The sequence below is a fragment of the Hakea prostrata genome, chromosome 4 (genome assembly GCF_041222555.1).
Source record: "Hakea prostrata isolate BN-2017 chromosome 4, UWA_Hpros_2, whole genome shotgun sequence".
NCBI classification, from domain to species: Eukaryota; Viridiplantae; Streptophyta; class Magnoliopsida; order Proteales; family Proteaceae; genus Hakea; species Hakea prostrata.
In genome coordinates, this window is record NC_142603.1 from 46,327,908 (window position 1) to 46,344,527 (window position 16,620).

At 35.5% G+C, this 16,620-nt stretch overlaps 1 non-coding gene across 1 annotated transcript; it reads left to right on the forward strand.

The window, feature by feature from the left end:
* Positions 1-4,571: 4,571 nt before the first annotated feature.
* Positions 4,572-4,682, forward strand: LOC149019150 (small nucleolar RNA snoR2/U65). The gene has a single exon (XR_016173290.1). It is a non-coding gene; the product is annotated as a small nucleolar RNA snoR2/U65 (small nucleolar RNA).
* Positions 4,683-16,620: the final 11,938 nt, after the last annotated feature.

Consider the following 16,620-nt stretch of genomic DNA (forward strand, 5'->3'; position numbering starts at 1 on the left):
ATAACCTGTATTAAACTAGGTTTACTTGTGAACTAAAAGTTTGGTGTTTTCTAAGGCACCATTGGATTGACTGAATGAATCGTTAGACTGGTTCTTAACGACATACTAGGTGCCCTGAACCTATTTGTTTATCTTCCTACCCTTCAAGTAAGCGTCAGTTCCCTTGATGACTTACCTGTTAAGATTGGTAAAGAATAAAGTGTTTGTGAATGATGCAAAACTAATTACAGAAACTATTGATTATGGAAAGCCACATGGGCAACACATAGGAGGTGAGTTATCTCCTTTAGAGCCACAAGAACTTTGATTCTTGTCAATAACGGCAACGCCAATGATAGTGTGGATGCTTCGAGAGTATTGATACATCTAGTGAAGTAGTGGATGGTGACCAGATTCTGTTTTACTACCCCAATATCAATCATGCCTGAATCTGAGTCTAATTAATTTCTAGATCATTGTTCAATCTGATGTATTGGTTAATATCATGTGTTGCCTGGAGCATGGTGAATCAATACCAGTTTCTCTTGTTTTAAAAAAAAAAAAAAAGATGAGAATCTGTTTGTATTGGTAATTGGTTCATCCGATATAGTAATAGCATATAGATAACAAGAAAATGTAGAGAGAGAAAGAGCAGTCATGAGTCTTCTCTTTCGCCTGTGCAGTTCCTCTTGGTTTTCTCTTTCCTAATGTTTCTATCTTTCTATGTGTTGGAAAAAAGGCAGCTTGTTTGGTTGGAACTTGAAATCGCATTGAACGTCTAAAGTCTTAAATTTGCATAGCAGATTTTGGATTCTTATCTCAATTGAATCAGGATGGATGCAAAATCAGTGCCTAGAGTCAAGACAACAGAATTACAAAGGATTCAAGCAACAATGCATTGAGTGACATCTCTCCTTTAAAATGCGTTTTTCTTGATCATCACCGGCCGGATGGATAAGCAGAGTTCTACCTTGAATTAGAATGCCCAGAAAATCTATAATTGCTATTGCAAAGATGGTATAAGAGTTTCTCTGCTGCAGATTTTAACTAATTGATCCATTAAAGAAAGTGGGTACTCAGTGTACATGTCCACCACGGGAGAGACCATATATGGATAAGAGAGGTCTTCATCATATCCAATAGTTTGTAACAGGAGAGATGATGGAATAGAGATGGAACCAAATATGAAAGGATCTGGTGTCTCACAGACTGTTAATTATGATGCAATACATTAGGAGAGCCATGATGTGATGAGAATTTTCGAAAAGAAAAGAATATATACGGAGCCGAGCTCAGTAGCTTGAGCTTGTAACCAAGTGGGGCATTAAGGTTATTGTCTGACTAGGATCATCTCTTGGGGCATTAAGCGGGCCTATGCTTGTTCAAAATGCTCGTGAAATCCCAGACGTGGAACACTGGAGCCCAAGTTGTTGTACACTTGCTTCGGGAGCTGCTGATGATTATGGAGCAAGGGCCTTTGAGATGAGCATGCATGCATTGCTTACATCCAAATGTGTCCAGATCAGAAGCCCAGTGATGATGTCATTAAGTTTCACCTAAGGAGATCTTTGTGTGTTCTTGAAAAGAATGGATCATTAAAGCCCATAACAACAACAAAATTGGCTCTTGATATGACTTCCCTGGTTTTTAGAACAACAATATGGGACACAACAGCTGGATTGAAAACCATGGAAACAGTTCAGGTAAGAACATATTATCTAAACATATTTAATGGTTCTTTTATTGGGTTCCTCACTATGTTGGCCACCAAAGACTATTCACCCAATGAGAGAGAACAATCTCAGCATGAAAGAAGTTCTTTCGATATTTGATTGAGAGAAAACTGCTCAGTTATACACAGTTTGACTAGAAAAGTTAAAACTGGTGGTAAACAGGGCTGTGAAGTCATTTCCTAATCATGGAATCTAGCCACTTATCCGTTGGGATTCCAGTGTGAAATGAAATCTATATAGGAGAATACTGTGGCAATTTTCTCATTGGTGTTGCATCCCTGCAACTTTAGTTCCAACATTGGAAGGCTTGTGTAGGTTTTTACAAGGCTCACATTCGTGTTGGATCATGAGCTTAAGGCTCTTAATCTTGCTTGTGAGCACGGTCATGTCATTGATCTACATAGAAATATATGAGAATTTGGTATGAGTATGTTATGCTATTGTCAAAGTTAGCCAGGCCTAATTGGCTGTTAATGACATAGTTTCCTATATGTATTTCAATTAGTACTATGTGTTATGGTGGCGGTGACTTAAATATGGAGAACATCATAGTAGTGGCCATTGAATTTTATACATGGTAAACCCGAAATTGTGGGGGTCCTGTAAGTTTATGTGTAGAGTCTCTTTTCAAGAGATTTTATAGTAAAATGGCTAATTTTATTTGAAAAGAAAATGGTATATGCTTCAGATGCATTTGGGTGCCATTTTGATTTAAAGGTGATATGGAAACTAGTGGTGGGGAATGAGTTTTTAATTAAAATTATAAGTTCCACCAGATTTCACCAACTAGATTTTGCCTTTGTAGAAGGTTGAAAACTCGAAGAGATAGCATGCAAAAATATGTGTTGGTAGGTGACTGTTATAAGTACCTATATGTGTGGTTTTGTAAATTTGTCAAATCCTAAGCCACAAGGCTAAGGTGATAATGAAAGATACATAATGGTGACCATTGGAATAAGCATTTACATTAACTGTAAATGACATGATCAATAGAGAAAGTAAGACATTGTGTCTTAGAAGCATGTATCTATAAATAGAAGGGACGTTATATTTTATACATATGTCTCTTGAGGCTGACAAAATAGCGCTATGTATAGTCAATAAAATGGTTTGACTAAAAGTTGAGTAAAGCCTCAAAATCACTAATGTGATGTTATTTGGAGGAATGAACTATGAAAGCCTATCCAAGGTCTTGTGATGGACACCCAACCTATGTGAAGAGGTTTCAATCCTGAATTAGGTTCAAAGGGTAAACAACGAAATCACTGGATGACCTGAGAAGTACTACTAAGTTCATTTTAATATTAAAGAAAAGTAGTACCATCACAAGGAAAGAGGTTGAGCAAAATGTTCTTAATTAGCCAAAGCCTACGAAATGTGGGGGTGTGTTAATTGTGGTGCACACTGGCTAACCTAAGTGGATGTAGGAAATAAGGTCGCTTTCCAATGAGAATTATATAGGTGAATTCTCTAGACATCCATGAGACTGAGATCTGGGACATGGCCTGTTCTCTTTTATTAGAGGAAAAAATGTCCAAAAGAATAAATTTGATAAAAGGGTTTATCATGTAAAGTCAACTGATAGGATATGGTTGATGAGCTTGTCAGCTACGCACTGAGGAAAGGTTCAAGAAGTCTGACTTCACCCATACTCTGTAGCGAAGTTCATTAGACCTAGTATAGGTTCAAGTCCGAAAGACACCTATAACGATGTGTCCTATTGTGTCTAATACGTTCACCAGTTCAGTGTTTTGTTTTCTCGAAATTTTTGAATTTTGTGGGGGATTGTTGTAATTTTCATAGTTTTATCTGAAAATTCAAACAATTTATTTTTCTAAAAGTTGGGTCTTTTTCTAAAAGACACCTAAATGGCCAATAGGTGTCTTTGCTAACAAACATGCCTTAAGGGAAGAGATATAACCTTTGGAGACAACCTTCGTTGGTGTCTCTTGCTCTCCTATATAAAGGTGGGAGGAGTTTGTTATTTTGCATGTATGTTTTGAAAAATAATTGGTTTACTTTAAATCGTGTCATAGAAAACGAATTGGTGAATGTAGCTTTACGGATCCCTTAGTCCATCAATTACGGAGTGCACCGTTGAGATGGAGGGGTTGGCCGATCTTGGAGGTGAAAATGCATTATTGACCCGTGTGCACAATTCGGGGGCGTTTAAATACCTTAAAGAAAGTGCCGTTACCAGCACGTTTCAACTCTGCCACTTTTCGACAACGAGATCATTCACGCTGTTTGAAACAAGATAAGTTTTATATTTATGATTATGCTTTATTTGTCTTATACGATTGCTCCTGTGGTAATATTTCAAAAAAAATTTTATTAAAAATTTTAAAAATAAAAAAAAATTTTGGGGGTTTTTTGGTTTTTAAAATAAAGTGGGGTGTAGTGTTTTAAGGCCTCCATTTTAAGGTGCCAAGTGTAATTTGGTTGCATTTTTTATTGTTTTTTTGGGATAAAGGTTTCATTTTTCATCAATTTTTAATGAACAAACAACAGGCATCTTTTGCATGTTATGTGCTTATAAGAATTTATTATTTAAAATATTAATCATATATTATTATTTTTTATTTTTGAGGTTTTTTCTATAAAAAAAAAAATTTTCCATTTGATTTGGATGTTAGGTTTTTATAATAAGATGAGAAGGTTTTACACTGATGCGACATTGGAGGAAATCAATTAAATGAATTATTCGATAAATATTTGACCATTATAACAAAATATTTTGAGGTAATAGTGAATGATTATAGGAGAATTGGGGCAGTAGTTTTAAATTCACTACTCAAGCTAGAAATAATTTTACAACAAACATATGACAGAAGCAGTTAGAAATCCATCTAAGCAAAGAGTTTAGAAAAATGACCAACTAAAGAAACCGCTTAAGTTTCGTAAGTTGATAGGAATTTGTGGACTGATAATTTACATTCACCCACGAAACCGTTTTCTGCGATTACATTTTTTTAATTGTTATGGGACTTTTCTTACTTGCTTCTTGGCTTCTCAATTGTTGAGGCACCATGGATCTAAATTGAAAACCAAGGTTTGAGGCTGGTAAAGAGAAAGAAAATTATAAAAAACCACTCAAAAGGCTGTCAACCATACAAGCGAATCTTTTTGCCGCATTAGTATGATTGTTGACGATGTTGCTTATCGATTACAAAAATTGAGGCATTAAGGATTTTGTATTTTTTGCTTGTTTGTAATCTGCTATGTTTGAATTTATAGTCATTAATGTGGAGAAAAAAATATATATATATATATATTACTCGTACATGGTCAAACTCTGCAATCTCTTTTGCATCTTTTCTTCAATTGTAGTTGAGGTATTAAGAATTTTGTATTTTCTGCTTGTTGGTAACCAGGTACGTTTGAATTTAGAGTCACTAATAATGAGTGGAAAAAAAATTTACTCGTAAATGGTCAAACTCTGTATGAAGAATTTCTTTTGCATTTTTCTTTAATTGTAATGGATCAACTCACATTTGAAGGGGGTCCATTTTGGGATTACCATGGATAGCAGTTTTGGGATTAAATTTTTTATATACTTTTTTTGGGTTTCAATCGGTATAGTTCAAAAAGTATATAAAAATTTTAAAAAATATAAACAAATAAATAAATAAAAAGACCACCATAATTGATCTTAACCATAGGCAGATTAGTGTTGTGCAACACTAAAGTCAAAAACCAAAATTAGACAATCTTTTTTTTTTTTGGTAAAACCAAAATTAGACAATCTATTGGCTATCAAAAGTATTCTTATTTGGCTATCTATGAGGAGGAGATAGATACATTCTAATCACATATTATAAGCCTCATTGAACAATCTATTGATTATCTTTTTAGCTACACTTTGGTCATTTGAGGGTTCTAATCATCTGAGCTAAACACTGGTGGTGGGTTTGTTGTTTTATCCATTGAAAAACATGCCAATTCATCTATATAAGGGAAGTAATTTTCAAGCAGATAGAATTTTTGACAGTAGCTCTTCATCAAAGAAATTACTTGCTTGTCAAACGGGATATTCAGTGAAAATGGTGATTTAGGACCTTCTTTTTTCGATAAACTTTTACCTGTTTCGATTGAACTAGAGTTTTTTAAGTTAATGCAATCCCACAATGGACCTATTAGCTTTGTTAGGGAAGAGGTCTTTCTAAACTTCCTGAGTTATGTATTTAGATACTAGTCTTTGTTTATTTGATGAATTATAGAAATTAAAAAAGATAGTTTTTTTAGCGTGTGGGTCTCCTAATGGGTCTTCTTAGTGCAATACATTACAAGTAGTTCCTAACTAGCCGAACACCGTTAGCTATTGTTTATATTCAAATTTCAAACGTGAAGGGATCAAAGTGACCCTCAAGTTATTTAATACATTGGGATATTATTTTGTTTCCATCCTTTTTTGAAAATATATATATATTAATTATATAATTAATGTTTAATGACCAATTATGTTTTTTTAAAACCATCTATTAACACCATGTATTAAATAACTTGAGGGTTATTTTAGTCTCTCTACGTTTGAAATTTGAATAATGGAATAGATAGAAATTGACAATTTTTTGAAGGCCATGATTTTTTGCATTTGTCATGGTTTAGATTACTTTACAAGAAAATTTGGCAGGAGGCAAAAGAGTTCCTTGATTTACTACCAAATCATAAACATACAGGCCCTTAAGTCTTACTCCTCTATTGGTAGACATAACTAATAGGATTTTGAATATAAGGTATTCATTTTTTTCCCCTTTTGGTAGAAGGTACTCAGTGCTTTAAAATCTACTTCTTGTTAAAATGTCTAACTAATATAGGTTTAGGCCCATCTAATATGATACATAGATGAACATTGTAACAACTCTTTTTTTTTTTGTTCGAAGAACATTGTAACATTGAAGGATTCTATTTGCATTTTTAAGTAATAGAAGCTTTTGGTTTTTCATTAAAAAAATAAAAATGTAAAGGTTTCATTTTTCACCTATTTCTAATGAAAAAATAACGCACATTTTTTGCATGTTATCTGCTTATAACAACTTGTTATTCAAAATATTAAGAATAGATTATCATTTTTATTTTTGATTTAGATGTTATTTTTTTTTATAATACAAGATACAATGATGAGATATTGCAATCTTAAGACATTTGAGGAAATCAATCACATGAATTATCAGGTAAACATTCGATTATGTTAATTTTTCAATGTTGTATAACTGTTTGAACAACTAGTATAACAAAATATTTTGTTTGAAAATATTTAATTAGCATATTTTGTGTTCAATGTGCCATGAGTGGATTATACAATGGACACAAGAAATTCTGCTGCTTACTTCCCCAGATGCTGGCTGCTGCCAATGGCACTGATTGTGACATGTCATCGGAAAATTATCCAATGGTTGAAAATTAATTTGTGGAGAAGTACCGTTTATGGAACCTCAATATCCACTGGAAAATTATCCAATGGTTGAAAATCAATTTGTGGAGAAGTACCTTTTATGGAACCTCAATATCCACGAGCTTATTAGCTAAATGGCAATTGGCATATACAATACGCCCAGTCGCTTCTTGTGAATTTTCATAACCCTGCTGTGAAATAGATGTCCGAATTATTACATATATCACGATGGATAGGGAAATTGATCGAGTCATTTGTTCCTTTATCCAACAAAAGGTATTTTTATTTTGCATGGTACAATCATTGATCCCAAAAATTACTAAAATAAATTAAGTAGGCCACTATGATAATTCCCTATCCACAATTCTGGTATTGTATTGAAAGAGTTTTCTGAAATATAGAAAAATACCCTGTGTGGGTAGAAAGATTAAAGCCTAAGATTTGTAATACTTTATGTACTATGTACAAAGTAAAAAAGATTATGATCAGATTAATGATAATGACGATGGACCTTTTTTAGTCATTCATTGAACGATAAATCACTACAAGCAACGAAAATAGGCGGAGTGCATTTGTAAATATATATTTTTTAATTTTACATTCAAGGTTTAACTTTTTATAAATTTACAAAAAAAAGTCCTTGAGTCATGTTAAAGTTATTTATCGTTGCTTCTCTGAAAGTTTTTGTAACAGCAAAAAATATAGATGTTTCCATTGTAGTGTACGGAACAACCTTAGTTTGGTTAATGATAACAGAGAAGCATTCAAGGGTACTAATTTTCCATTGATCTTGATGGATTTCACTCCAATGAAATAGTCTGTGGAGGAATCTAAAGCTGCAACTCGTTGTTCGTCAGAATTTGCAGTGGTCAGTGAAGTGTACATCACGAACTTTGAGGCCTCAATCTCAGGTTGCAAAATATAAGGCCCATCACCGAAAAACAGAACACCTTGAGACGACCTCGACGACGGCAAGAAAATGGCGAATTTTCGATGGAATCCAAAAGATTTGCAATGAAAGAGAGATTCGGCTACTTCCAAGGCCTAACATTTCTTGGGTGCCACTGGCTAAGCTACCCAACAATAATTTTGGGGCACAAGAGAAGAGGAATCTTGTTTTGGTGATGGGTTTGGAGCCTTGTATGTGAAAGAATGAGAAATCAAGAACATCTTCTACAAGATCCCCAACTGAGGTCTTCTGGGTAAAGGGTGTTTTGTGGGTATACATGACAGATATCGTCGTCTTGGTCGTCGTTGTTGTTGCAGAGCCCAACTTCAATGGCTCCAGCAGCGGCGCATTGGATGGAAAGACAAGGGACTGGGAAATAGGATGGGGAGAGGTAGGTGGAGTGGTAGTGAAGCCTTGAAAAAGGACCTCTGAGATCTAGAACGAGTTATGGTCGGAGAACCTTGAGTAATGTGAGTCACATACTGGTGGGCGTTGCCGTCTTTCCATACAGGAACGGTAAAATCTAATTTTGAGGGTGTTCAGACATGGATGGTGGCCGGCAAGAGCATCCATAATTGGGAAATAGGAGTTTTGGATAGTGTAGATCCAAGGATTTATTTTATAAATTTATAAAAAAATTAAACCTTGAATATAAAAATATAAAAATATATTTATAAATACACCCTTACAATTTGGTTTTCAACATCATCTTCTGATGACGTGGCACAATCAGTGCCACGGCAGCAGCCGGCTGCTGCAAATAAAATATCCCAACACTTCCATCAAGATGTCAGACAAGGTAGATTTATGACTCCAAAAGATACTAAAACTTATTGGGGCTTTTTGATTCATTTATTTCAAACAATAGTATAGGATTCATCAAACTTGGGAAAAGTCCCATTTTGCAACTAATGATCAAAGAGATGGGACACAGTGTCCCAATACCCAGAAATGTGAGTTTGTTTGTATTTAATAGAGGAAAAGTGTGATCTTTGGAAACAAGAACGAGAAACGTTGAGAAATTCATGAATTACTAAAGAATTGAATAACTTGGCACATTGTAACGGATTTTGCTTGGGAGCACTATTCTGAGTAGCAACGATTGAATTTTAATTTTGATTTTTAGGTTAAATTTCCACTGTCCAATATGAGCATGTGCACTAAACATTAACTTAAGTGAGAATAAACTATTTTTGTTTCAAGCGACTGAACCATCGGAGTTGAATTTGAACAAAACCAAATTAGTTAAAAAAATCCAAAAGCAAGAACCGCCATGGATGACATGATCTAAATTCTACGGACGAATCTTGTTACTTATCCGTCGATGAGTCAATAGATGAAGGGGTTGTATTTTTTCATTGTGAAATTTGTTTAGAGCCCATGAGGGAGAACAACAAATTTAACAACGGAAATGGATGTTCTCATCCGTTCTCCTTAGATTGTATTGCCAAGTATGTAGAAGCTAAGATGAAGAGCACATAGCAGATTTGTCTTGCCCTGACAACAACTGTGATAAGCTCCTGGATCCCCTCTCATGCCAATCAATTATCTCAGCCGGATTGTTCGAGAAATGGTGTGATGTGTTATGTGAGTTTTCTGTTGTTAGGTCGCGTGATCAAAGCTTGTATGTTTACCCGTTCACCGAGTGCTCGATGTTAGTCTTGAATGAGTGTGAAGGAGATATTGTAACAAGAACAGAGTGTCTCAACTGCAAGAAACTCTTTTGCTACCAGTGCAAGATTCCATGGCATGCGGTTTCGACTGTGTTGAGAGATGAAAATGATATCCTATTTGATGAGCTTGTTGCGAGGAACAAGCCAACATAACTTGCAAGCTTGTTTCCTTCATTTCCTCTTCCTTACCTAATTAACCACTCTAAGCGAGATTTTTTTTGTATAAAAAATAAAAATTTTAAAACATAAATAAATACACCATCCAGCACACACACGTGTGAAATCTACGAGAGAGTCAAATTGGTTCTGATCAGTCTTGCACTCAACTTTGTAGAATGAACCACTTGAGAAAAAATAAAATAAAAAATAAAAGCACTTAATATGATCCGTTTGTTTAGAGAAGTGAGGAGAAATAAAACAATTCAAAAAAAAAAAAAAAAAAAAAAACATAGGATTCGTATTTGAATCAGGAATGAGAAACGAAAAGGATGGATTTTATAAAAATAAAAAATTAAAAAAAAAGATTTTAAAGATGCATCTCACTTTGCTTATTCCTTTCACTGTTTTTAAAAGTGTAAATAAATATGAGGGATCTTTTAAAGTGAATTAGATGGGGAAAAAAAATATCATATTAGCTTGTGTGTCGACTTTTGTCAACTTTTTCACTCTATTAAATCAAACAAGTCATTAAGGGTGTTAATTGCGTATTGAAACCGTTTTAACCGTATCGAACCGCGTCGTCTAAAACCGCATCGCACAGTACCATTCAAAATTTTGTACGGTATGTACGGAAACTGAATTTCTTCGATACGGTTCCGGTTTTAGATACTCATACCACCGGTATGTACTGAAACTATACCAAATTGGTACTTACCAAATTAAGGGATATAAATGTAATTTTAGAATGAAAACACTTTACATTTACCCTATCCATAATTCCCTATTTCAGTTTTTCGTTTCATCCTTCACTCCTCTTCTTAGATTTACTTGCTTTGTCTTTGTTAATATCAAATTCTATGAATTATTTGGTCACAATTTTTTTAGGATCTTAATGAACTAATAACAAAGTGGCATGGTTTGTTAATTTTGTTTGTACCAAAAGTGTACTACACTAGATACCGTGTTTAAACCGTTTTTCTTACTAATTTAATACCGAAACCATACCTAATCCGTTTTTGCAAATACCGAAATTGTACCATATTGTGTAAATTCAGTACAGCACGGTTTTGGTTTTCGGTATTCAAAGTTAGTACAGTACCAAAACCGTACCAATTGATACCTTTACAAGTCATATTTTGAAATTTCATGAAAAAATTAACTTTCCCAATCTATTTTTTCCCATCCCACTTAATTCGGCAAACAACCAATGTCTTCTAGTGATTGGAATGAGAATTGCTCATGAAATCCATCATTCCAATGAGGAGCTCCTCCACTTGGGACTATCCCCAATCCCAGAGATGGTGTGCCAACGCCAAGAGAGGGGATTGGAACGAGGTTTGATAATGTATCTAAAATGTGGGTGTAGAGTGGTGCGGTTCCAATGTGGAACTCCTTTTCTTGATCGTAGTGGTTTTGCCGATCCTAAGTTAAATCCCTCTTATGTGATTTGCTTGTATTCTTCTCGCGTGTCGTGCTTCGTTCCCTACTAAAAGCCAGTGTTACTGTAGAATTGATTCCATACTAAAGATAGTGCTTTATCCTCTGATGAATGAAGTAAAGTCACTCATGTTTAACCTCATGCGAATAGAAAGAAAACAAGACAAATACTTATAAACATGTAGTCAATTATTCCCCTCTTGTAAAGTTTATGAATAGTAAAATCAAATTGAGACACGAGAAGCCCCATGAATTGTAGTGCAAAGCAGGTAATCCCGACGGGCAAGCTTATTAAGCCCCATCTCAATATTTAACGATACTTCCTTTCAACTCTCTCATTTTGTTCGGACGGATGGGAGCATATCTATGAGCATCATACCACAAGATCAAAGAAAAGTGGAAAAACCTCTAAATTCCCTACCCCAATCTGATTGTGATTTAATGCAATGGAGTTCGAGTCTCTTGTAAGTGTGGAGAATTCCCCACCCCAATTATTGAAGAATTAAATGATGGATCAGAACGTTATTTTGTGCATATTGGTCCGCTGTTATGTGAAAGCAATGCGGATGGAATTCAAAGAAAACAAAGTTATTAGCAGTAAAATTGCAAAAAGACAGAGATTATGTGAAGCACCAGGAACATAAAGAACATTCTTAAGTCAAAAACAAGAATCACCAACGGAGATTGATCCATTACCAATTTTTAAAGAATCAGATTCTTGATACTCCAAAGGAGAACTAATTGCATTGAGGTCAGCAGTAATATGATGAGAAGTTCCAAAATCAGGGAGCCAAAAAGAAACACCATGGGAGGTAGATGCCCAAGCAAAATTGGCTTGAGGATTTTCAGAAGCATACCTCTAGTAACAAAAGTGAGTAACATGACCAAACTTGTTACAGATCTGACAAAAGAAAGTTCTATTTGAGTTGCGACCACCACGACCAAGCTATTATTCATTAGATCGAGCACTAGATTGACCAGTAGATCGAGGAAAAGAACCTTTCCATGGAGCATGTGGGTGAGAATACTTGAAGTCACCAGATTAGAATCCAATAGAAGTGTTGGCAACTTGAGCTGTAATATTTGTAAGATCTTTGTCACACTCCACCCAGTTAGATCTGGTCATATCCGAATACCCGTAGGATGATACACTATAGAATCACGGTTCAACGACAAAGTCATAAATTATATGATATAGCATAATCAAAAGACAATAACAAATCATAACTAATAACTAAAGTTATTAATTGAATTATCAAAAGGATACAGTTATCCTTCAACTAGGATTAAAAGTATAATCCAAATGCAACAAGACTAGACATCAGAGTTTAAAAGAAAGAATCGTTTTTTTGTAGTGGAAATTAATCTAATTGTCTTGATTAAAGATGTCATCGCCCTTCACGAATGATATAAGGAAAAAAAAATGTAAAATAGTGCTATGGAGGACACTATTGAATCCCAAAACATCTCCAGTTTTCTACTAGAACCTACTCCTAGCACTAACATGGAGCTCCATGGGAGTCCACTTCCTCACAAGTTGCTACCTCAAAATAGTTTGCCGACGATGGATCCTCCATTTTATTGGAGTCCTCATAACTTGCAGTAAGATCTAACAGAACATACATATAAAAGGAATAAGTTCAACGAACTCAGTGAGATAAACTCAACAAATACCAAGCATTCATCCACAAAATTCCCACATCATACATATGAGATTAATAATGATAATATGACAAATGAATGAATATAATGTTATGCTTCCAACTCTATCATGAGGTTTCTATGGTAGACACGCATTGAGCAATACACCAGTTTCCTCTGGGCGGTCTTAGTCACTCTCCCTCAATAAAAGATGTTTATTGGATTCTTTGGTTGTTGGATCAAGTCGTATCAATCCATGGCTGGGGATATAGGTCATCACTCTCTCACATCACCATTTGGCATGAGAATTGGCATGTATTAAAGACAACTCTAGGCCCAGCCTAGCTCCCCTCGTACTCATATGGTCGTTCATTCCTCCGGGGGTCGTGGTTCAATATCCTTATCCACCTAGAAATGGGATCCTCAACAGGAAGTATCTATTGGACTTCATATCTCAACCCCATGGTCATCCACATATATATAAGTGGACACTTTTGTGGCTTCCCCACGGAAATTGCACATCGCTTTGAAAGTGACATGAGCCCAAACTCTATAAAAAATGCAACCCTACCATCTCATGATGGCAATATGCCTGCTTGATACTCACAGGACTCAACCACTAACATCATGAGTTAACTAGATTCAATACCCCTACCGGAAGGGTAGTAGTACTCATGGGATTATCTAACCAAACCCTTATAGACACCTAGCATTCATGTACTTAAGTTTAAGTGCCTATACATATATATATATATATATAAGGTCACTAGGGTAATGGGAGAACCCACAACATAGTTCCAAATCAAGTCCACACATTCACACCACTCTCATACAAAAAAAATAAATGAAATTTGAAAGTACAAACGAACATAAATAATCGTACATTCCATTCGTGCAAAGTCACACATAATTTATAATAGAATACAAGATATCAAATATGAAGATTTAAATCACACCATCAATCATACAAGATATGGTTAAGTATTCCCTCACCTTTCAAGCTTACATAAATCTCCAAATACCAAAGTAATCCACAAAAAAGAGTGCAATTAACCTAAAATAACTCAAGAAACATAAGAAATTAAATGAGCAATAATTTAGAATCATCTAAAATCAAAGGAGGCTAAAACACACACCCAATAGAGGGCAGGGGGTTGGGAACATACAAGGCCGATCGACCGGTCCTGGTCAACTGCCTAGTCTAGGGCTCCAGCCCAAAACCTTAATTTCGTCCCCAATTTGATCTCAACTTGAAACGGAACTTTGGGGTCTTCAGTTTGACATTATTAGGATCCCCAAACTACCTTTTAAACACCTCAATTGGTTCTCAAACAAAAACCCCCAATTTAGGCTCTCAATGTCTACCCGTTGGCATCTCTAAGGGGTTTGAATTGATTTCGAATGCAAAGGATTGCATAAACCAATTCTCACAAAGATTGTAAATCATTAATTGCATAATAGGAAGCATTAAATGTAATCCAAAATTTAAAATCACCACCATAATGCAAAGCTTTCATCATAATTGCATTCAATAGAGAGGTTTTGAAAGGGGTTTTTGAATCTCTTACCTTATCACTCAATTTCCTTTATTTCTTGCACTTTGGCAACACCCAATGAGTAAAGAAGCTTCAAAATCACGAGCTCTCCTTCTCTCTCCACATTCTCAACCTCCTTTTTGCATAAACAATGCGTTTATGGAGTTAGAGAATCATAAATTATGGGTTTAAACCCGAAATTCCAAACCTGCCCCCAAACTGGGTAGGGGCGGTTGGTCCAGCTGGTCAACCGCCTCCGACCAACCGGCCATATATCTCCTTCATGAGAAGGCCGATTACTACAGGCTACGAAGGGTAAAAAGGTCCTTTCAAGGGCTGATCATTGGTATAGTTTACCTCGAATTTCAAGTCCTCTAACATTGGTTTACAAACATGCCAAAACCTCCTTTTTATGCCTTCAAGATTGATCTTCCATATTTTGAAATCCATTAGAGTGATCGGATCTTCATCATGATCATCCACCTCCATAGTTTAGATTTTTGAACACCCAGGACTCAACTCATATGGTCCAGGGTTGTCTTTTACTTGTACTCCGGGTTTGTGATCTTGAAACTAATGGGTTAAAAAGTTAGAAATCCAAGGGATTTCATAATCTTGAAAAGTAAAGGCAAGCTTAATTTCTTCACAACGCAAGAGACCGTGAAGACCAGATAGTTTGATTAGTGTCCCACGAATAGTAATCGAGGTAAATAAAAGCTTGGTACTCAAATCCAAGTCCATTGAGAACAAAGAGAACCAGGTTAGAGTCTAAATTGGTTAGAACGCAAGAGCTATGGCATTAGCAATTTTCTTGATTCAAAGAAGGTAATCAACAAAAATCTGCCCCTTTCTTGATACTATGCAACTGCATTCACAATTGCATCACACAAGCATGAGAGGAGGAAGCAAAAGATGTAGACAAAGCACAACATACCTCAAAGGAGGTCGGCAACTGAACTACTTGAGAGTGAGCATATTCGGTCAGGAAGGATAAAATCCAACTAAGCAAAACCCGATCTTCCTTTTGCCAAGTAAAGAAAATTAGATTTGGAAATGGTACATCAAATTAAGACTCCAAAAATGGCAGAGGACAAGGATGAGATCCATTGATGAATCCCATAAAACCAGAAGCTCATATCAAAGGGAGAAATTGAGATCTCCAAATCAAATAGCTAGATGAAGAGATTTTGATGGAGAGATAACGATGCATGTTAGAAAATGAGAGAGATGAAGGGGAATTAGCAACTGAATCTCAAAGGAAGGCAAGTGTAACACCATTATAGAAAGAAACCAAAGCTAAAAACTCAAGAAACTTCATGAAATCAATTAGAAAACCAAGAAACAAGAGAAAATAATCAAACAAGAAAGTGACGTCGCAGAGATACTGAGAAAAGTCACACGATGTTAGCGAGGACCACCCAAGCGAGTGATACCATGGTAGACAGTAAGATTGAAAAAATGAATCATCTAACTCAATGTGAGACTAGGACTTAATATTTAGATGGACGCTTAGAATAAATGACAACTGTAATGTTACAATATATAACTACTCTCTAATATTCTCCGAGTTCGTATCATACATTTTCACTTTCTTGTTGAGGAATGCTATGAAACTTTTCATTGTTCCCTACATGTAGTGGCTGGTTTAATTTCCAATCATCTTTTTTTTTTTTGGTAATTCAAATTCATTCAACCAAAGAAGAACAAACATCCGAGATACAAAGCTTGGATAACCAAGAAGTGGACCTTGGCCAATGAACTATGCTTGGCACAAAGACAATCATCCTTGCCAGGGAGTTAGCATAGCTATTAGTCTCCCTTGGAGAAACAACAAATACACAATCTAAGGATTTAGAGGCTATGAAATTGATGTCCTTAACCACATTGTGAATGGAGATAGGAACCTCCATTTCCAATCATCTTTACTATTTAGGTTTGTTGGACACTTGTATTTTGCAAATATGATCATTTAGTGGAAGGGTTGCAAATGTGGGGAGGGAGAGAGAGAGAGAGAGTGGCTAGCACTCCACCTTGGAGGTGTCATTGGCCTATGGAAACCGTCGCCGTCCTATTAGGGTCCCATCAAGATGGATATTGCTATGATACACATCTTGTTTGG